The sequence below is a fragment of the Lissotriton vulgaris genome, chromosome 12, assembly GCF_964263255.1.
Source record: "Lissotriton vulgaris chromosome 12, aLisVul1.2, whole genome shotgun sequence".
Taxonomy (NCBI): domain Eukaryota; kingdom Metazoa; phylum Chordata; class Amphibia; order Caudata; family Salamandridae; genus Lissotriton; species Lissotriton vulgaris.
Window position 1 is genome coordinate 392,096,063 of NC_141700.1, and position 20,481 is coordinate 392,116,543.

At 45.0% G+C, this 20,481-nt stretch overlaps 1 protein-coding gene across 7 annotated transcripts in view; it reads left to right on the forward strand.

Annotated features, from left to right (window-relative positions):
- The window catches only part of CYLD (CYLD lysine 63 deubiquitinase), a 516,546-nt gene that overhangs the window by 27,190 nt on the left and 468,875 nt on the right, over positions 1-20,481 (forward strand). Inside the window, exon 1 of one of the 7 annotated variants that reach the window (XM_086945161.1) lies at positions 3,657-3,681. The exons of the other annotated variants lie outside the window; for them this stretch is intronic. The gene's annotated coding sequence lies outside the window, so the exon portion shown is untranslated. Of the gene's footprint in view, positions 1-3,656; positions 3,682-20,481 lie in introns of those variants that run through there. 7 annotated transcript variants of the gene reach the window in all.

Consider the following 20,481-nt stretch of genomic DNA (forward strand, 5'->3'; position numbering starts at 1 on the left):
CTCTCAAATTGTCTTTTCCCTATCACAATCTGACCAGGCCTCCACCTCCCTCCTTCAGTCTGGTCTCAAGGAAATATCCAATTGGATGAACCTTAACCTGCTTAAACTGAATGGAGGGAAGACTGAAGTCTTGGTCCTTGGGCAAAAAAATGACTTTTGGAGTTCTAAGCATTGGTCTTCTGAATTGGGCCCCCTTCCTTCTCCATCTGAGCACGTTCGCAACCTGGGAGTGACTATAGATAATGGTCTAACAATTCAATGTCAGGCTAACAAAGTGGCTGCTATTTGATTCACTATTCTGCGCTGGCTGAGGAAAATCTTTTGGATGTTGCCAACTGACACCCAGAGGTCTGTAATAAACGCTTTGATAACCTCTCAGTTGGACTATGGAAACATACTTTACCTGGGGCTACCAAGGCAGTCATGAGACGCCTCCAATTAGTTCAAAATGCTGCTGCACGCTTGCTCTGCGGCTGTCATAAAACTGATCACATCACGGGGCGCCTCCGATACCTTCACTGGCTTAAAGTGGAGAGTCGAGTTACATTTAAAGCCTTGAGTTACATACACAAAATCAAGACTGGGAGTGCACCTTGCTACTTGCAATCTGTTATCAAACCCTATTCTCCTGCACGTTCTCGCCGTTCTTCATCACAAGTTCTTTTCTGCGTGCCCAAATACAGACTGTCAAGAATGGGCGGCAGGTCTTTTTCCTTTTTAGGCCCCAGACTCTGGAATTCCCTCCCTTTTGTCATCCGTTCTGAGAATTGTTACGTCCGCTTCTGTAAAGCCATTAAAACCTGGCTATTTAATCAATAATTCCTTAGCATTCTGTGTCTTGCGGCTCTCTGTCTCTTTCAGCGCCGGTAAACCCTTCGGGGTAGCTGTCGCGCTCTACAAGCTTAACAAATAAATAAATAAATATAAATGACAAATATGTTAGTGATGGCCCTTCACCAAGTACTGCTCATTTTTTACCACTTAAAACAAAGCATGATGCTTCTCTTTGTTAGAGCCTCAACCCCCCCCCCCCCCCCTTTAAGGGCTTCCACACCCCCCCCCCAGTTTGAAGACCTGCTTTAGATGGACTTTGCCCAACAGCACCTGCCTCGATGGTTGCCAGATGAGGCGAGGATCTCACCTGCAATCCGGAAGCACCACCGCTCATCCGGGGACAGGGATTTTGTCTCCTTCAGGCTTTTACCCAGGCAAGAAAGAAGGAAGAGAAAGATAGGAAAACAGTGACGCAGGAAGAAAATCAAGCATTTTAAAGAATCCACAAGCGTGAGATTGCGGGAAGTGTAGGGTGATGGAATCAAACCGCGGTAGCCTGATATTGCTCCCCTGTGCCTCCGCCCCGCCAGCAGCCTCCTAAGAGAATGGCCACCGCAGTGATTTTACTTGCATCTCGGCTGGATTGAATTAGTGTCAACATTACTTGCGGTGTGTTGACGTTTTTTTGAAGAGCGTAGAAAAAAAAATCACTGTTGAACTCAAAGTCGAGAAACTTGGAGAGAATCAAAAACTGGGCGCTTCGTCTGCATAATTAAAAGCTCAGAAGCGTCAAGTGCACCAGGAAACCGGGACTTGTGTGAAAGTTTCTTAGTGCGGCGAAGAAAGCAAATAGCGTAAAGTGCATGGGTGAGCGCGTGCAATGTGTGGCTCGCGGCACCAAACATGTTTTTCATCTTTTCAATCCCGTTATAAGTTTTTAAGGTTATAGAAATCCAGTGCTGCAAACCCCAGCTTTCCTTCGCCAAGAACGGCATCGGTGTCTTGGTGGTAGAAGCAGTGTCGGCGTAGCAATCTAGAAAGCACCCGCTTCTTAGCGCTACAGAGGATATAGCACCTAGTTATTCAGGCATAAACTGCGTTATTTAGTTACGGTCTTGAACTTTTCAGTACTACAGGCAGTCCCAACTGTTCTGTGCTCCAGCTGGAGGTCTTCCTTTCTTAGTGCTACGAAGGCAGTTATTTCACAGATTCCACCTGCTGGTGGCGTTATGGATGCAGCGCGGGACAGATGCACTGCCAGTGATGCACTATAAAAGCGGCTGGAGAGATGACAAACTTTACTTTCAAAAGTAAGAAAAAGGCAAAAAAACATCAGTAATGGAAGGGCAAGTAGAATAAGCATTGGCAAAGCTAGTAGGTCTGGGTTTAATGTGCTAAAGAATCCATTATTACCAGGTTAGAGGGAGCAGTACTTAATATGAAGAAGAAACAAGTCAGATGGGGTGGGGGGCGGGGGAGAAGGGGAGTGAGCGAGTGGGAGGGAAGCGCTGGCTCTCGGCATTGCGTGGGCTGGGCGCATTCCTTTGAAGTGTGAAGCAGCGGGCGGGGGAGCGGATCCCTTTGAAGTGAAGCTCTCGGAGGCAGGCGGCTCGGGTAGCAAATGGCAAGCGCGTGCACGAGCACATGCACTCGTCGTAATCCGCCTGGTGGTTTCAGAGCTTGGTTTGCCCTCAATACTCTTGTCCTATTATCCCTTGCGGGATTAATAGGACGAGACCTAAAAAAGCTTTAAAGTCCTATAGATTAATGAAAATTTGTTCCTCATGTGCAAATTGCATTATAGCGTTTGGAATATTTTGAACAGACAAATTGGAAATCCAATGAAATACAAGTATGTCTCAATTAATGAAAATACACCCAAGACTGAAGAATCAGGAACCTCAGTGAATGATCTGATATGTTCAAGGTACACCCGGGGATCAAATGCCAGATTTCCAAAAGTAGTTTTTAAATACCTTTGGTCTCCAAATGCCTTGAAACAGTTCTTAAGTGAACCTTTATATTTAACAGCGCAAACCTCAAGGTTTATTGCTCCGAGAAGCAACTCATACATTCAAATAATGCTATTCTGTAAGGTAAACATGTATTGTTATAAGAAGTTTAAGAGATGTATTAACTACTAACTACTACTTTATACTTATATGAAAACTGAGTTTGCAGATAGAAAGAGTGTAGGAGCCTAAACAAGAAGGAAGAGAGAGAGAGAGAGGAAGAGAGAGAGAGGAAGAGAGAGAGAGGAAGAGAGAGAGAGGAAGAGAGAGAGAGGAAGAGAGAGAGAGGAAGAGAGAGAGAGAGGAAGAGAGAGAGAGAGGAAGAAAGAGAGAGAGGAAGAAAGAGAGAGAGGAAGAGAGAGAGAGAGGAAGAGAGAGAGAGAGAGGGAGAAAGAGAGAGGGAGAGAGAGAGAGAGAGAGAGAGAGAGATAGAGAGAGAATATGAGATATGAGATATGAGATATTGTCATATGGTTATTACGTTTCTATATATTGTGTTAAGTTAGCATGTGCTTATTAAATGTTTAAACGCCATATTTTCTTTCTGCTTCGTGCGGCACTCGACACCTAATTGTTATTGCAGCTTTTAACCTAGACGAAAGATGTGATTTATTTGAGAATAATATGTTATTGCACTGGTATCAGTCGTGCCTGGTACACTTGGTACAACTGTCTGCACACTGAGAACTGCACACTCTCCGGATAACCTAACACAAGGTTTGCTGCAGGCCTGATCCTCGCACCACGTTAGTCATAACACAAATAATGTTTGTGCCAACATTTGGCTCTACGTGAGTTTAAGATACAGTTACAGGGAATGAGAAAACACACTTGATGCTGAGCATGCTGAGAGCTGGTAGCTGTTGATGTGATCTCCTCCTACTGAGAATTAGAGGTATGGGTCCGCCCTGCTAAGAACCCAGATGAGACCTTCTTAGATATAATATAATATGCTAATTAGGGTGCGCGAAATATAGATGATACAGAATTCTATAGATTTTTGCATCATAACATGTTATCACCTTTTGCTTACTATGGATTAGTGACTATGCTGCTGACTCTGATTTTTATGATATGTATGTTGATATTATACAAGATACTGCGTTTGAGAATGCTGCATTGAAAAATAAACATTTCAAACTTGCACGTGTTTTCTTTGCCTCCCAGTTTCGGTTTGGAATGATAATATAACGAAAGAGTGTTCATGTGTTCCACGATACCTGAGGTATTCTAAGTTCATGTTCTGGATTGTCTAAGTCATTGGGAAGTATTTACTACCGATGCGACACTGTAGCTAGCTTGGTAAGGGGATTTCTGAAACAAAGGTGAGTTGTGGGTCACCCTAACTCACCCAGGTTCTAGATCTCTGTGCACAGTTCTGTGAGAGAACGGAAACCCTGCGACAATATGAGATGAGAATATGCTATTGGCTGTTATGGACTACCTTTTTCCCCATGCCTACGTGGAAATGTAATGTATTGTTGTTTGATGAGGGCTGCAGTGTCAATTATTCTAGTAAATATAAGGAAAGAGAGACTCATTATCCTCGCCTCCATGTCCTTAAAAGAATTGAAAAGTTTTCCTTATGTCGGCTAGGAATATTTTCCCTTCATCCAGAGATTAAGCAACAGATAAACATATTGTAGTATTTAGAAGATTGGAGAAAGAAACTTGCTAAGTAGAAGAAGAATCCATCTGACGAGTTCATAGTTTAGAATGAACATTGTAAGGAGCAAGCCAATGTACAACAGTAGGGAGGAGAAGGAGGTGAGGGAAGCTAAATCCAGTGATATAGGAGAAGTAAGAGGGTAATATAAGACATAAGTTAAGGGGAAAACCAGAGAACAGTAATTCAAGCAATTTGGGAATCTCTGAAAAGAAGAAAACATTGTTCAGATAGTTAACATTATAACATACCCTCTGGACATATGAAAATAGCATGTGATTGCTATAACTAATTGTACCACTGTATTAATAATTATATTTGAAGGACAGCCCCTCCCTGAGACTGTAAGCGGGCATGGAGGTCAGTCCCTAATCAAATGTTTTCTTTCTCAGTCAGTGTGCCGTTGCCGTTGTAAGACTGAATAGTTGCTCTGAAAAGTAAAAACCATTTGTCCAAAATGATTTTGTGATGCTACTTCCTTGTTGCTCAGACTACATGAGTCAGGGTGCTTTATTTGTAAGATGACCTTCACCATCTATTTTGGGCGAAAATACAGGGAAGTGTTATGGCGATAGAGATAACAGGCAGTTGACTCTGCTTGTGACATTTAGCTGAATGTGATGGCATCTGTAAATATGGAAAACCGAGGATTTGCTTGAAATCTGTGTACATTCCTTTTTGGCGATTTTAGAGACAAATGCGTTACTGTAAAACGTTCTGGTAAACCACTATGCTTCTAATAGGGAAAGTGTTACCTGAGAATGGCCGCTGAACTCGCATGATCTTCTCCCTCCCAAGGGCAATGCAAGTGAGCATGCTTCTCCATATAAAGCGCATGACACATTTGGTGTGCTAATAAGAGCGTACATTTTGAGTTTATTAGTCATCTTCGTCAAAAATACTCAGACATGTTTAATCACCACTGTTTAGAATAGCTTGGACAAGGTGATGGAATGGCGAAACAAACTATTTGAATCTTATAATGCTGCCTTATTTTCATCTTTGTACTTTACACTTAAGCCCTCTGTTGCTGAGCTTGCAAACAAGTTGATATGTAAAAATCTCTCTCTCTCTCTCTCTCTCTCTCTCTTCTCCCCCCCCCCCTCCTCCACCTCCTGGATTGTGGTTCTGGCTCAAACGTGTAAAATTACTGCCATTTTTACAGAAATGGTTATGAACGTACCTAACACACACCATAACTCATGCGCCTGCCATGTTGGTGTCTTGCCCGTTTCTTTGTTTATGTAGAATTGGTAAATTGGTGTTATGTGCAGGGCGGATGGCTCAAGTTATGGAGTATGTTGGATACATTTATAAATAATATTTACACAAATTTCATTGGCTTTATGTGTTTGCATCAGAATTATAATTACTTTTTTTCACCAGTGAATTGCATCATTTTTTTTAATGATGTTCTTAATTTCCAACCCTCATTGCGCACAACCTTTGACTGTGCGCAGTGGAGTTGGGCGCATATCCCTGTTGTTCCTAGCATTTGACAGTGTGCAGCTGGAGTTGGCAGCAGGGCCTGACTAGAGGCCTTCACCCAGCCTCTCTAACCCCTACTACGCACAGCCGAAGGCCCCTTGTTCAGCCTCTCCCATGGTCACAAATCCCTTCATTGTCACAAATATTTTTTGCTGCGCTACCTTAGCCCAATCAGCTGCACGTCGGCCCTGTGCCCAAACTGCAGCTGATGCTGTGCAGCCTGGTTTGAGGTTTTTTACACATTGACTGAAAATTGCGACTGTGACTTAGTGGCAAACCACACCCATGCTCAGTGGAGTGTGGGCGCATATCACCCTCTGATCAAGGTCTTTGGCTGCGATTGGGTTAGTGCTTGGCTTGTGGCCAGGCTCAGTGACCAACCATTGGCCAAGTGCAGCAGGGTTTGCTGTAGGGCCAAACAACCATGCAAGTAGTGTGGGCGCATATCACCCTCTGATCAAGGTCTTTGGCTGCGATTGGGTTAGTGCTTGGCTTGTGGCCAGGCTCAGTGACCAACCATTGGCCAAGTGCAGCAGGGTTTGCTGTAGGGCCAAACAACCATGCAAGTCCAACTCCCTCTGTACATGGCACTCGTCTATATATTGTAGTAGTTGGGTACCAGAACCCAACCTGCTGCAAAGAAGCAACCTCCTTTGTGTACAACCTTCGGCAAAACTCTTCAAATCACCTGCAGCAGGCTCTTCACAGCAAGAGTTGCGCAACCAGTCGGGCCTGCGTGTTTGTTTCTGCCTTCCAAGCAAAACCAGACACTCAATTTGCCTTTTAGTTTTGCTTGTGTATTTTTTTTTAACATTGCCTGAAACTCTGGAATCAGAAGCAACTTGCTAGTCGGGCACAAAATGGAAATAAAATTCAGCTCCTAAAATGGCTTCTGGAGAGCGAGCCAAGCATACATTTTAGCTACTTTTTTTCAGGGGTGTCTTATATTTACCAGGGGTCCAGGTATTCCTGACCACTACCCTGTATTCTGTTGCCTCTAGAATTGCCACCCCCACCCCTCCAATGACAGTAGAATTATTATTATTATTATTATTATTATTATTATTATTATTTTTTAAATAAAACTTTTTATTTGGGGCAAGATTCCTCTCAGGCTCCGGGGATCACATATTCCTCCCCTGTAGTTATTCCATTTTCCCCAAATCTATGTCCATTTGGTAGGACATCCACTGGATTCATACAGTTTTCTCTGTTACCATACACCAGTCCCTGTCTTTACGCCATTTAACCAGTGTTGGTGGTTCCTTAGCCCTCCACCGTCTAATTATATTCCTCTTGGCAATTACCATCCGAAGTGTCACCCATATCCTTTCTTAGTGCGTAGGTCAGTAGGGCACCAGATATTTAGGAAACATAGTTTAATATTACAGTCTATCATGTGGCCCATTACACGTTCCATACACTTCTTCAAGGACGACCAGTATCTCTCGATTTATTGTGCATTCCCAGAGAGTATGTATAAAAGTGCCTTCTTGCCCACATCCCCTCATGCATCCTGCCTCTTCGCTATTTCCCATCTTTACTAACGTAGGTCCCGCTAGGTATATTCTATGGAGTATTTTCAGCTGCACGAGCCTGAGCCTGGAGGATATGGCAGTTTCTCTAGTAGAGGCCAAGGGCTCTAGCCATTCGTCATCCTCCAGGCCAGCGACATCATAGTCCCACTTAACTCTTAGCTGAAGAAGAGGGAATGTCATGTTATTGACAAGTTTTCAACATATATTAATGACATGGCTTTTTCCGGGACATTCCCGTCTAGGACTCTATCTTCTAGTGGGGTGGAGTCTGGGGGTGTCTTTCCCCTTTGTTATCGCTGCGAGTAGCGCATGTTGGATCTGTAGATACCTAAAACACTCTGTATTGGCCAATTCATACTCCACTTGCAGTTGGGCAAAGGGAATGATTCTTCCTGCCTCCATAGATCCCCAACCTTAGAGATACCTATTAAGTTGCTGCGGTTGTATCCACGGGTGTGCCGCAAATTGCCAAGGAGGTCAGTATCCCAGAGTGGGGTGGTCAGCGAGATCTTACCATCCCATCCCAGGATCCTTGTAGCAGCTCGCCACACTTGGATCGCGTGTCCAGTAGGTCCTGACAATCTCTTTCTGGTAGGATAAGTATATAGTGCCCCTGCAAAACTTCCTCCCGGGAGCAGCCACCTGTCTATGTGAAATCCAGGATATCCCTGTGATTTGTATGTGCACTGATTTATAGTGGCTAATTGGGCCGCCCAATAATATTTCTTAATGTCTCAATTCCCCCATCATACCACCCTTGTGTAATCTTCTGCATGACAATTGTTCTCTCGCGGCACCATCTATGGTTCTAAAGTAGTCAGCCCCCACTGGGTACGGCGTGTTCTGTAAGACATACAAAAACTGTGGAAGGGACATCATTTTAAATAAGGCTGCATGCCCCAGCAGGGTCAATGGGAGCGACCTCCAGTGCTGGACATAACTTTAAGTCTCTGCAACGGGGGTAGGAGATTGTGATCATAGAAGTGAGTCGGGTCTTTCGAGACTTGGATCCCCAAATATTTAAACCCCGTCTCTGCTTCTGTTATGCTGAAACCCCTGGGCAGGGAAGGCAGCCCTCCACTAAGTATATAGATGGCTTATTTGGACCAATTAATTGTGTAACCAGCGAACCTTCAGAATACCATGAAAATATGGAGGACTCTATTTAGGAGGCCGAGGGGGATGCCAAATACAATAGAATTTCCTCGGTGTATAACGAAATGCGGTCTTCCCAGCCCTCCGCTCATTTGAGCCCTGTGACGACGGGATCCTTCTGTATCCATATCACCTGTGGCTCAAGCACAAAGGCGAAGAGTAGCGGGGAGAGGGGATAGCCTTGCCTGGTACCCCTACAGAGTTTGAACACAGTAGACTTTCTATTATTGACCACTATTTGAGCAAGCGGTTCGTGATAAAGGAGGCAGACCCATCCCAAATAGCTCGGGCCAAATCCCAGCTTCTTAAAACTACAAACATGTAGGACCATTCTTTGTGTCGAACGCCATGGCCGTGTCCAGGGAAACTACCACTGCGTCTTCGGCAATCGTGTTGGCGTGGTCCAACACTCCCTGTAGTCTTCGCAAGTTCAGAGAAATATTCCTGGCTGGCATAATGCCCAGTTGGTCCGGGTGTACCAGTTGTGTTATGATGCTTATTAAACGAGTGGCTAGGACTTTCGCCTTGAGCAGCGATATCGGCCTGTATGACACGCACAGATTCTTCAGTGTGCCACATTTATGAATTACCACAATCATAGCCAACCTCTGGTCAATATGAAGCAATCCCTCCTTTCTGCTCTCCCGAAACCTTCCAGTGAGATAGGGTGCAATCTTACTCAAGGCTAGCTTATACATTTCAATGGGCAAGCCATTTGGGCCCGACGCCTTTCCCACAGACGGTGGAATTATTATAATTCTTTTCATCTGCGAATCTAGATTCGACATGGCGGAGAACATCTTGGATAAAATCGCTAAAATAGATCAATCTTTCCATTCAACTCAGGTCCCACCAGCCCCCTATTTGTTGCTGACGTTACCTTAGACACTCCTCCCTTGCTGACTCTACCTCTTGATTCTTCCTCTCACCGACATGTTACAACCCCTCCTGTATCCAGCCTTCCCAACTTACAGCTGAAAAACAAGTCATCCTGGCATAATTTCCACCCCGTGACTGAGCTCGAAGTCATTAACAACATTGCCAAACTAAAGCCGACTTCACACACCAAAGACCCTCTCCCCTCTAACCTTGTCCAAGATCTAAACCACATAATTGCCCCTTAATGGACTACCATCATCAACACCTCCCTTGCCACTGGATGCGTCCCTGACTCCCTCCAACTCAGACAAATCACTTCCATTCTTAAAAACCTCACTGGTGACCCTAATGACCCGAACAATATCCGCCCGATCTCTAACCTCCTATTTCTTTTCAAAGCCCTTGGAAAATGTGCTCTGCTCCAATTGGATAAACACATTAGCAATTTCAATTTACTTTACTCCTTGCAATCCGGCTTCAGAAAAGGCTGCAGCACTGAAACCGCCATGCTTAACATAGTGGATGACCTCCATTGTTCCCTTGACAATGGTGAGACCTGCCTACTTATTCTCCTTGACCTCTCTACCTCCTTTGATACAGTTAACCACTCTCCCTACTTAACTCACTCAAAACATCACTTTGGCCTTAAGGGTCTTGTCTTCAAAGGGCTCACCTCTTTTCTCCAACACAGAACGCAACAAATCAAAATCAACGATTGCCTTTCAAACCCTTCACCTGTCTCCCTAGGTGTCCCTCAGGGCTCTATTCTCTACCCCTCTCTAACTTCTTTATCGATCCCCTTACCCTCATTCTTAAACAAGATGGAATCAACTATCACCTTTATGCTGATGACGCCAAACTTTACTATAAGATTCGATCCCTCTCTGATGTACTACATCTCAATACCCTAAGATAGATCCAATCCTGGTTCCACTCCAATCACTTCAAACTAAACCCTACAAAAACTAAAATCATTCTCTTCTCTCTAAAAAACAACAGGCTCTCTATCCAATCCTGGATCTCTGACCTTAACGCCCTCAATTGTTCGCTCTCCTTATCCAATTCAGTGAAATCACTTAGTATCATTATTGACAAAAACCTAACTCTTAACGACCACATAAAAAACTCGGCTAAAGGAGCTCTCTTCACTCTCCGACATCTCAAGAAAATTAAACCCTTCATTCCAGCTGACGACTTAAAATGGATTGTCCAATAATTAGTCCTCTTGAAAATAAATTAACTATGGTAACGCTATCCTCACAGGAACCCCTAAAGTACACCTTGCCCCCCTCAGATCAGTGCTCAACCTAGCGGCTAGGCTGATCACGGACTTTAAACGTTGTGACCACATCTCCCCAGCCCTTAAAGCCCTTAATTGGCTATCTCCGGAATTGCCCTGAATATCTGGAATGCTTTCCCCAGGAACCTGCGATGTAACCCCTCCTACCTCAGCTTTAAAAAAGACCTCAAACATCACCTTCTCTGCAAGTATTGGGGTCCATAACCTCGCCTTTGACCCTACACTCTGCTTCCCGTTCTGATTCTCCTTTACTTCACTCCTATCTCTCACCTCTCCCCCTCCATTTTATTTATCACCCTGTTTAATCTCTCCCTACCCCCTCGCTCCCCTTTCCTCCGTCTCATACCCATACCCATCTCCTCCTAAAATCTGTCTATTCTTCCTCCTCTTCCTCAATTTGGTTCTCACCCACCTATTTTTACCTAATGATTCTTCACCCGTAGTCCCTCCCAGAATTTTTACTCCTCTTTCACTCTATACTGAACTTCTACCTGCGCTTCTTGTTATAGTTTATAATAGCCTTCCTTGATCGCTTTTTCGTGTATATTGCTCTTTGATCATTTGTTTATTATTTTGTTTGAATCCTGCCTATCTGTACTTTTTGCTATTGAACAACTGCTCTTTTTATTGTAACTTTTGTGCTCATGTAAAGCGCTCTGATACCCTTGGGCCGAGCCAGCTATATAAAAAACCTTTCAAATAAATAACTAAATAAGAACAATTTTCAGCCTTAATTCAGCCAATTACGTTTTTTGAATAGTTACGAAATGTGATTGACATGATTTCCAAGTCATGACTTCAAACGGGAGAGATATACAAAAGTGTTAACCCGTGAAAGACTGCCTAGAAACTTATTTTAAAGACTTATATCTCAAAAACTATAAAATAGATATATCCCAAACCACTCTGTAGCTATTGTTCTGCCGCACCTTCCAGTAAAAAGGCAGGTTGTGATTCCATAAGAATGTTTGCCTCCATGGACAGATCTGCACTAAAATTGGCAATAGGGTTAGCATTTTCAGCTGTGGTTTGACACACCACTTTTGTGCAATTCTGTGCAGGGAGATAAAAGCTGGGGGAGAGGTGAAAAAGTGTATTCCTAGTTTCGACCTCAAAGGAAATTTTGCCTCCTCCTACAGCAAAAACGAATATAATACTTAGTCCATCAGACTTGTCTCCAGTACTACGCTGTTTCTATTTCTTCCATGTAAGTATAATTCCTCTATGCCAGAGGTCGTCAAACTTTTTGATGTCGAGACCCCCCGACATACCTGCTATGTGGAGGCATAAGGTTTTGGCACTGCTCCAGGTTTAAATTTTTTTAATATCTTGGGCATCGTCAAAATCCATTGGCGTTGCGTGGGAATACCCATGGAAGGCCTACTTGACACAGAGTGAGGCAATGCAGCAACTTGCACTGCTGTGTCTTACTCCATATTTATGAGGCCATGCAAAGCAACGCTGGGTGACTTTGCGTCACCACATAGATATAATTGAGACGCTTGGGCAGCCGGAGCTTCATAAAGTGATGCTCCAGAGGCACAAGCGTCTCATAAATAAGCCCCAAAATATTTTGTTTGTTTTTAGAACTTTATCAACTAGGTTGCTGCATGTAAAATAATGGATTGCTTAAATGAAAAATACATTTGAAAAAGATATTACTCAGTGAGAAATGCACTGTAGTACGTAACACCTCTATTAGTTAATGCACTGCAGAGGTCTGTGTCTGTAACCAGAGAGCCACAGATTTACTTCTGGTTGGTGGAGTGGAGAATAGTGATTTGTGTAGTTTTTTGTGTTACGAGGTCACAGCCTGTGACAGAAAGCACTATGAATGCGCAAGTCATTTTTAAAATAATATTTTAGGTTAAAATGGATCTTGCAAAATGTAGATTTTAGTAATACCATTACATAATGCAATTTGTTTCTTTTGCATAACTGTCCCTTTAACCCTCCTCAGGAGTACTAAGCGCTGCGTAAATACAGTTACAATTTAAAGCATGACTTCACAGCACAGGTATTAACTCTTCCTACTACCACTGAAAACCCCCCAAATCTTTGCAATCACAATGCTTGGAGTGATTACCGCTCCCAAGCACCCTTTACGTTTTCAGCTTCACTCATAGCTGCATTTGCATTTCATTCAGCCAAGCCTGGTGTGAAGGATTGTTTTACCTGTCTTCCCGGCCTCTTTTTTTCACAGCACAGGAGACTCAATTCACTTCAGCAACTAACTCCAGCAGAAGCATTTTACCGATCAGAATGAAGCGCCAGACGTTCTCATTTTCCAAAAGGAAATGCACATTTTGGATTCCAGGCAGAAGTGAGGCCTGGAATTGTGCGACCCCCTTTCCATGACTCCAGGGCCCCCCTGTGGGTGGCGCCCCACAGATTGAATACCTCTGCTCTGTGTTATATATGTTTGTAGGACCTTTACTACTCAGTTTTTTTTGTTTTTGTTTTTAAATGATCTGGATGTTTGAAAGGTACTTTCAGTATCAGTAGGTTGGATGATATTATCAATGATACTATCAATGGTGCGTTTTGAAATGTAATCATTGATATTATTTAACATGTTATGAGTAATGCAACATGTGAAGTCAGCAAGCGGGGCACAGTATTTTTTTTGCTCAATGAATTATAATTGGCAGAGTTCAGTGTTTTGGTTTTTAAAGTTAGTTTTTGTGTTTTGTTTAACATCTAACTATAAAGTCACTTTAACCACTGATTTTTTCCAATGATTTTATAGGGTTTGTAAACGTAAGCTAAGCTTTTATTACAATGCCTAACTAAAACGTCACTTTAACCATTGTTAACAATTTTTTATACCAAACTTTTCAGTGAATTTCTGTTTTGAAGAAAATCATATTCGGCGAACTCCCCGCTAAGCATGGCTTTCAGCTGTGCACATGGGAGTGTTGGCAGCAGGTACTAACTTCTGACCCTGCCGTAGGCAGCCTAGCCCATGCTCCGTTCAGCCTTTTTGCAGCGGGATGCTGGCCATATGACAAGGTCACCGGCCAGGCCCTGCCCTGTTCACCTCGAGGGCAGCAAAACCTCTGATATTCTTTTTTGATTTTTGTTTTTAATGACTGTCACCAAGACCCAATTTCCTTATCTGCAACAGTTTTCTCTGGGATGCGGGCAGCCAATCAAATCTCTTTGTACCACATTGCCGTTACTGGTCTCTTGGTACTGAACATTTCAGCTGGAGGAAAAGCTTCTTCAGCCAGTCAGAGCCCCCCCTTCAAAAAAAAAAAAAATTGAGGTAATGTAGGACTTCTGGGGGACCAAACTTTCTAACCCCTTCAGGACCACCCGCACACTTCTTTATTAAATTCGCAAATGGATTTACACCAAATAACAAACGCATGCTTTCTGAGTGAAGTTCTGACTTTTTATCAAATTTGGTGCAATTCTGCGCAGCTGTTTAGGGCATAGGGGACATCCCTAGCGTGGGCCACAGTAGATTGGGAATGAAGGGGTAATCGGTCCATTCATGTGAAGGCGGTCTACCAGCTGTGCGTAGAAGAGCCGAATAAGTTGAATGAATTTGGGGCTGATGCTGAGCCAAGCCAATAGCGCGAATTGATACGCCCATTTTAGCTATTCAAACGCCTTAGTGGCATCTAAGGAAAATCGCAGCAGCACGGAGTCTTGGTTCAATGGTGTGCAGTGGTGAAAAAAGGTCCAGAGATCACAAGAGGTAGAGCAACAAGGGACAAATCCGGACTGACCGGTCTAGCTAAGATTGGTAGTAGCAAAGTAACTGGGAGTCTATCAATTTGACGAGGATCCTATTATCCATGTTAATCTTTGACGGACTGTAAGACTCACACTGATGTGTGTTTGTCAGGTTTCAGAATAGTGGCTGTTAGTGGCTCTCGAAGGGAGGAGGGCAGCACACCGTTAGTTCAGGAATGTTTGTAAATGGCAAGGAGGTGCGGGGCAAAGAGGGGAGCACATTCTTTATCAAATTCAGCAGTGAGTCCATCTAGACCTGGGGCCTGTCCACTGGGAATGCGTCAATCGCCTGCATGACTTCCTCTACTGTGAACAGTTCATCGAGGTATATGCGGTGCTCTTCCGCAACAATTGTAATGGATCAGAAAAGGAATTGAAGTTGGTAGAGGCGGCTCCCTGAGCAGTCCAGTATAAGGCGGAATAAAAGTTGGTCATTTCCTCCTGCACTGCTGCTCTCCCGACAGCTACCCTCCATCTTCGGTTCTCAGTTCTACGATACACTTGTTAATCCAGGGCCTATGTATCATACCCGCCAGTGTCTTGCGTGTTCGGTCGCCCTCGCCGAATCTCCTAGCACGAGCATCCTTGCCTAGGTGATGCCTTCATCTCTGTGCGGCTTCATTGAAATCATTTAATTTACTGTCAATAAAAGCCCGCATGGAACCGCTTTTAAACGCTTTTGTTAACAAAACAACGGAAGCTCTAGGGCTCGGATCTCCGCCAGTAGGTCCGGAGGGTCTCCTCGCAGGGTGCATAGGACTCCAGACTGCTTGGCAATAGATACACTGCGAATTACAGTTTTAAACACCTCCTAAGGGTGCAGCAAGAATCCACAGTTCCTTTGTTGTGTGTGAAGTACTCGATAATTGCTGTCCGAACCTTTTCCCGAAATACCTGGTCCCACAGTTCCTCTGATAGAAGACTCCACGAGCAAGCGTGTGCCTGAAAATCCAGAGGAGAAATCCAGAGCATCACGGGGGAGTTGTCTGACAGAGTGCAGGGCATGTTGAGGGACCTCACAGGTCCCCACAGCGAAATCCTGCGTTGCCGGCCAGAAATCTATCCACGAGCAAGCAAGATGGGACGGTGCAATGCATGTTCCCTCCCCCTTGTCTCCATGACTGGCCCTCCAGAAGTCAGTGAGTACATTATCCACCACAAGGGAGTGCAGTAAATTAGCCGTGCGAGGTTGAGAATCACTTGATCTAATTACTGAACTGCCATGTACATCATTAAATTCTCCACCCCATAATATTGCCCTGGGGCCCATAGTTCTTGCTAATCTCCCAAACTTCTGCAAAGAACTTGGGGTCATCTACATTTGAACCGTAGATAGAGAGGAGTTAGAGCGAGTGGCCCTGTCACAGAGGGTTTGGCACATATGCCAAGGCAGGCCCTTCCGAAGGAGAATAGCAAACCTGCACACATAGAGTAGTGTGCTATATAGCGCACCCCAATCCAACCAGTTCCCGGGCATACCAGTGTGTGTTCCGTAGGGTGCAGCTCCTGAAGTAAACAAATATCCATGCCATGTACTGGACGAGCCTTACACCTGTAATTCAATTTGCAGCAGACATTCTATGTTGCGCATGTTCGTGGCACCTTAGCTGCAGCCTTGCACACCGAGCGAGCAGTAACAATATGCTATCACGGGGAAGGCAGGAAAATACACAGCAGCTAACCTATAACCCAGTTGAGACTTGGGTGAACTAATGTAACAAACAACAGTGTCTCAACAGTTGATATTTCAAGGCAATTTCATAGAGTGCAAAATAAGTTGCGACCGAATGGAAAGAGAACAATTTTTGGAAAAAGGAAGTCTGTATTAGGAACTGCAGATACAATTAGTATTGGTTATATCACTATTACATTGTATGCAGATGTAATCAGAGAATAGGTGTACACATAAGTGCTCCTTTGAAAGTGAAGTGCGTAAGTAAACATGTGATAAAAGTGCAGGCGAAAAGGCGCAGTGATATTTAAAATGGTAATAAAACATAGGCAATGAGAATACAATTAATGGAGAACATGTTAAGAAGCAGAAAAACGCCACAGAATACGTTGAGTGGTGTACGGCGTTTATTCCTATTTGAATTTAGGTCATCATCAGTACCGGATGACATGTCATTCAATAGGTGCTGAGTTTAGACAATTTGGACTCGTTTAAAGGGGGTCAAGTTTTGCACCAGTGAGGTAGAGCGTGGAGCATGGCAGCATGAAATGCATCTCAATAATAAATCTTCAAGGGAAGTAATGGAAAGGGAACGTATTCAGTGCGAGTTTAACATCAATGGAATAAAGTGCACAATGTAGCAGCTTAAATGAAATCCAGTTAATCCAGTAAGCAAAGACAATGTTGCCTGTCACACATTGGTACATATTAGCCAGTAATGGACGGTACCATGATAATCATCCAGCACGAAAAGCTCAATGGTTGAAGTCCAGGGAGGAGCTCTTCCAATCAGGAACACACTCAAGGGAACGTAACCCTTGCAGGTACGCATGCAGTTAGTTGCGGCGCTGAGGGAAGGAATATGCTCTGACAGTAGACAAAAGAGGAAGGGAGAAGAAAATAACAGGAGCATTACAATCAAAACAATCCCCCCACTGGAGGCCCACCCGACACCCACTTCAGGACCCCAATTGGGCCAAACATATCCCTTCCAGAGGCCCGGAGCAAATAGATAGCCAGGGTCTCATTCCAATTTGAAAGATGTGTGACAGGGTTAGTCATTAGGGCAATTATCGCCCACTATCGAAAGGCTTTCAGTGCAGGAGCTCTTGGCTAAATAAGGTGTCATAGGGCAGTCTCTCATGGAACGAGAGGGAATGGAGTATATATGAGCTTAATCATTCTTGCTAAGACGACCCTGTTTGGAATTGGTAGATTCTGTTTGTGGCAGGGACGCAGCCAGCGGGATGACTTAACATGGCGTCCGCCTTCGGATCAGTGAAGTAAGTAAGTAGTCTTGCCGGCGTGGAAGAGTCGCAATTTGGCTGGGTAGGGCAGAGAGTATTTAGCATCTGTTTTTTTGAAGGTAGAGTTTAATAGGCATGAAGGCCCTCCTAGCTGCCAGAACAGGGATGGTAAAGTCCGGATAGAAGGACATAGATATGCATTGGTATGGGTATGTGAGTGTTTTGTTTATCTCTAGCAAGTATTGCACAGTCTTTATCTCTATAGTTTAATAATTGGTCAATGATGGGGCTAGCTGAAGTTCTGGATGTAGATCGCGGACCCAGGGACCGATGTGCCCTCTTCACTGTCAGCATTGCAGAGAGCGACTCCCCAAACAGTTTGCGCAGCATTGTTTTTATACAATCTTCCATGCGACCCAGTGCGATGGATTCAGGAACACCAAGGATCCTCAGGTTACCTTGTCGTGAGCGTGCCTCTAGGTCTTCATTTTTATTGGATGACCTCCAGCACTTTTTCCTTCTACAGCATTTTCTTGCTCACATTAGCACCGACATCCTCAATAGTAGATGTGCAGCTTCCAAGTAGAGAAATGCATTCACCATGTTCATCAACCCTTTCCTTAAGTCAATCGAATTGGTCCGCCAACAAATCTATCTTGTTATTGATGGCCGTAAGGCTGTGCTTGAGGTTAAGGAGAATTGCACGTATATCTGCCTACTGGAAGGCGCTCTCACCACCTCCCAGGCCTGGTTGATGGTCCGCCATGAATGGTTATGTAGTATGTATTTGCTGACGTTGATCAAAGCTTAGATTGTATTGCGTCCTTCCCCATTCTAAAGGCCAGAAGCACAGCAAAGTGTTTGTGTCCACCAAAGGTGATTTGGCGAGTGTTGGATCAGCCCCTGCGCCAAGTCCCAGTCAGGTCCCGCCATACCCCCGTTAACAACTCCAGGAGGGCATGAGCAGACCGTGCAGCCACAAGAAGGACCCTGGCCACAGCTGCGGGCTGGTCAGCCAAGAAGGCACCCCCCGTAACAAGCACAGATTGATCCGAGCCTAGTGAGAGGCGGGCCCACCACACCCCGCACAAGCCAGTAGCATGAGCAGGCCGCCAGCAGCCCCCACGTATGGTGATCTACAGAACCTTAGGGGCCCAGCCTGCAACTAAAAAAGGCAATGAATAGCACATAAATGGGAGCGCAGGTTCATGCAACCAGGAGCGAGCCAGTCTTGCAGCCAGAAGGCCCCTTGCAGCCACAGCCCTGGCAAGCAGGTCAGTGCTGCACTGTGAAGCCTAAGCCCTGCGCAAGCCACCATGTTCCGCACAGGGCCCAGGCAAAATCCAGGCAGAGTCCAGGCTGAGCCCATCCAGGGCGCTTAAAGCCCTCACGCCTATGAACCCATCTTTAGACCCAGGACAGCCCCACCACCTCACCTCCACATGTGTGGTTCAGTTGGGAACAATACTCCCCTGTTCACCCACAAGCCACTCCTGTCGCAGCTCAGACAGCCGCTGAGGGCCCTCAAGCTTCCATCGCACACCAGAACCAGCGCGTCCAAGCCCGGATGGGCCCTGGCGCCTCACCAGCAGAGAGGCTCAGCAGAGGGTATCCGCTTGCGGGCCACCAGCAATTCTCTTCTCTCCTCATCAGCACACCGGGTCCCCTACAGTCCCCCTTCCTATCGATCTCCGCACAGTGACCCTGGTCCCAAGCCACTCTGCCAAGGCACACATGGCTCGCACGCCCTCGAGCCCACATAAGGGTGCTCAGCTCCTCATGGCAATTGCCGTTGTGGTGCCGCCATAGGCAATTGCCTATGCCTTACTCCAAATCCAGCGTCGGGGTCCAGCAGGGCTGCAGACACATATTTCTCATTCGGCTGGCTCCAATGCCAACTTTTGAGGCAGATAACTTTTGATAATTTGCCCGGGTCAGTGGAGCCTCACAGAGTGACAGCCATCTTGCGGCTGGGCTCTCTAGCGTCTCGCAACTGAAAGTATTAAAAGAATTCCCCATAAACGGTCAAACAAACCAAGATACCCCGCCAAAATACATATTCCACAGTGCCACTGCATGATCAGTTATAGACTACACAGTTTAACCCCACTCAATGATGTCATATTTACTGTCATATTCAATTGAATTTACAACACTAAGTGATCACTCTTAATAACTAACATTGGGTATAAACCCCTGTAAGAAATGGGGGTCTCTAGTTGGCAGTGGTTTGCACCTTTGTCCAAGTAGGGACCCTTCTTCCTAGTCCAGGATAGTGGGATACACTTCTAAACTATCCCTTGCTCACCCCCTTGGTAGCTTGGCACGAGCAGACAGGCTATCTCAGAGGCAGTTTGTAAAGCATTTGTGCACACATACAGTAATACAATGAAAAGACTGCAAATGGACACCACACCAGTTTAGAAAAATAAGTAATCTTTATCTAAACTGAGCAAGAGCAATATGACAAAAATCCACAATTGAGTAATCAAAATGTACTTCTTAGAAGGTGGAAACAGTTCTGTCCATAGCAAACTATAGATGCAACACTTATAACACAAAGTTCCTTGGATGCTTCCCGATCGCAAACAAAAACAGCTGCAGGGAAGGTGATGCATCGGTTTCTTAGGTGCAGGGAAAGTGATGCGTTGGTTCCTTACTCCAGGGGGTGGGGTGATGCCCTGGTTCCTTACTGCCACGCAGAGTGGTGATTCATCGGTTTCTTACTGTGCTGGATGGTGATAAGTCCAGTTTATTACTATGCCCCGGTCTCCTTGTAGACTTGTCGCCTGATGAGATGCGTGGGGATCAGGGATGGTGGCAGGAACTGCCCTGCATTAGTTTCTCCAGCCGCTGTCTCACGATGGATTGGTACTTGCCGCTGCACAGTAGGGCCTGCGTCAGAATCGGTTTAGTGATCTCGAACTTCGGTGATCAGTGCATGGTATTCGGTGTGTAGCGATTTTCTCCAGCCCCAGGCAGGGGCTGCATCAGGTTCTTCGGCGC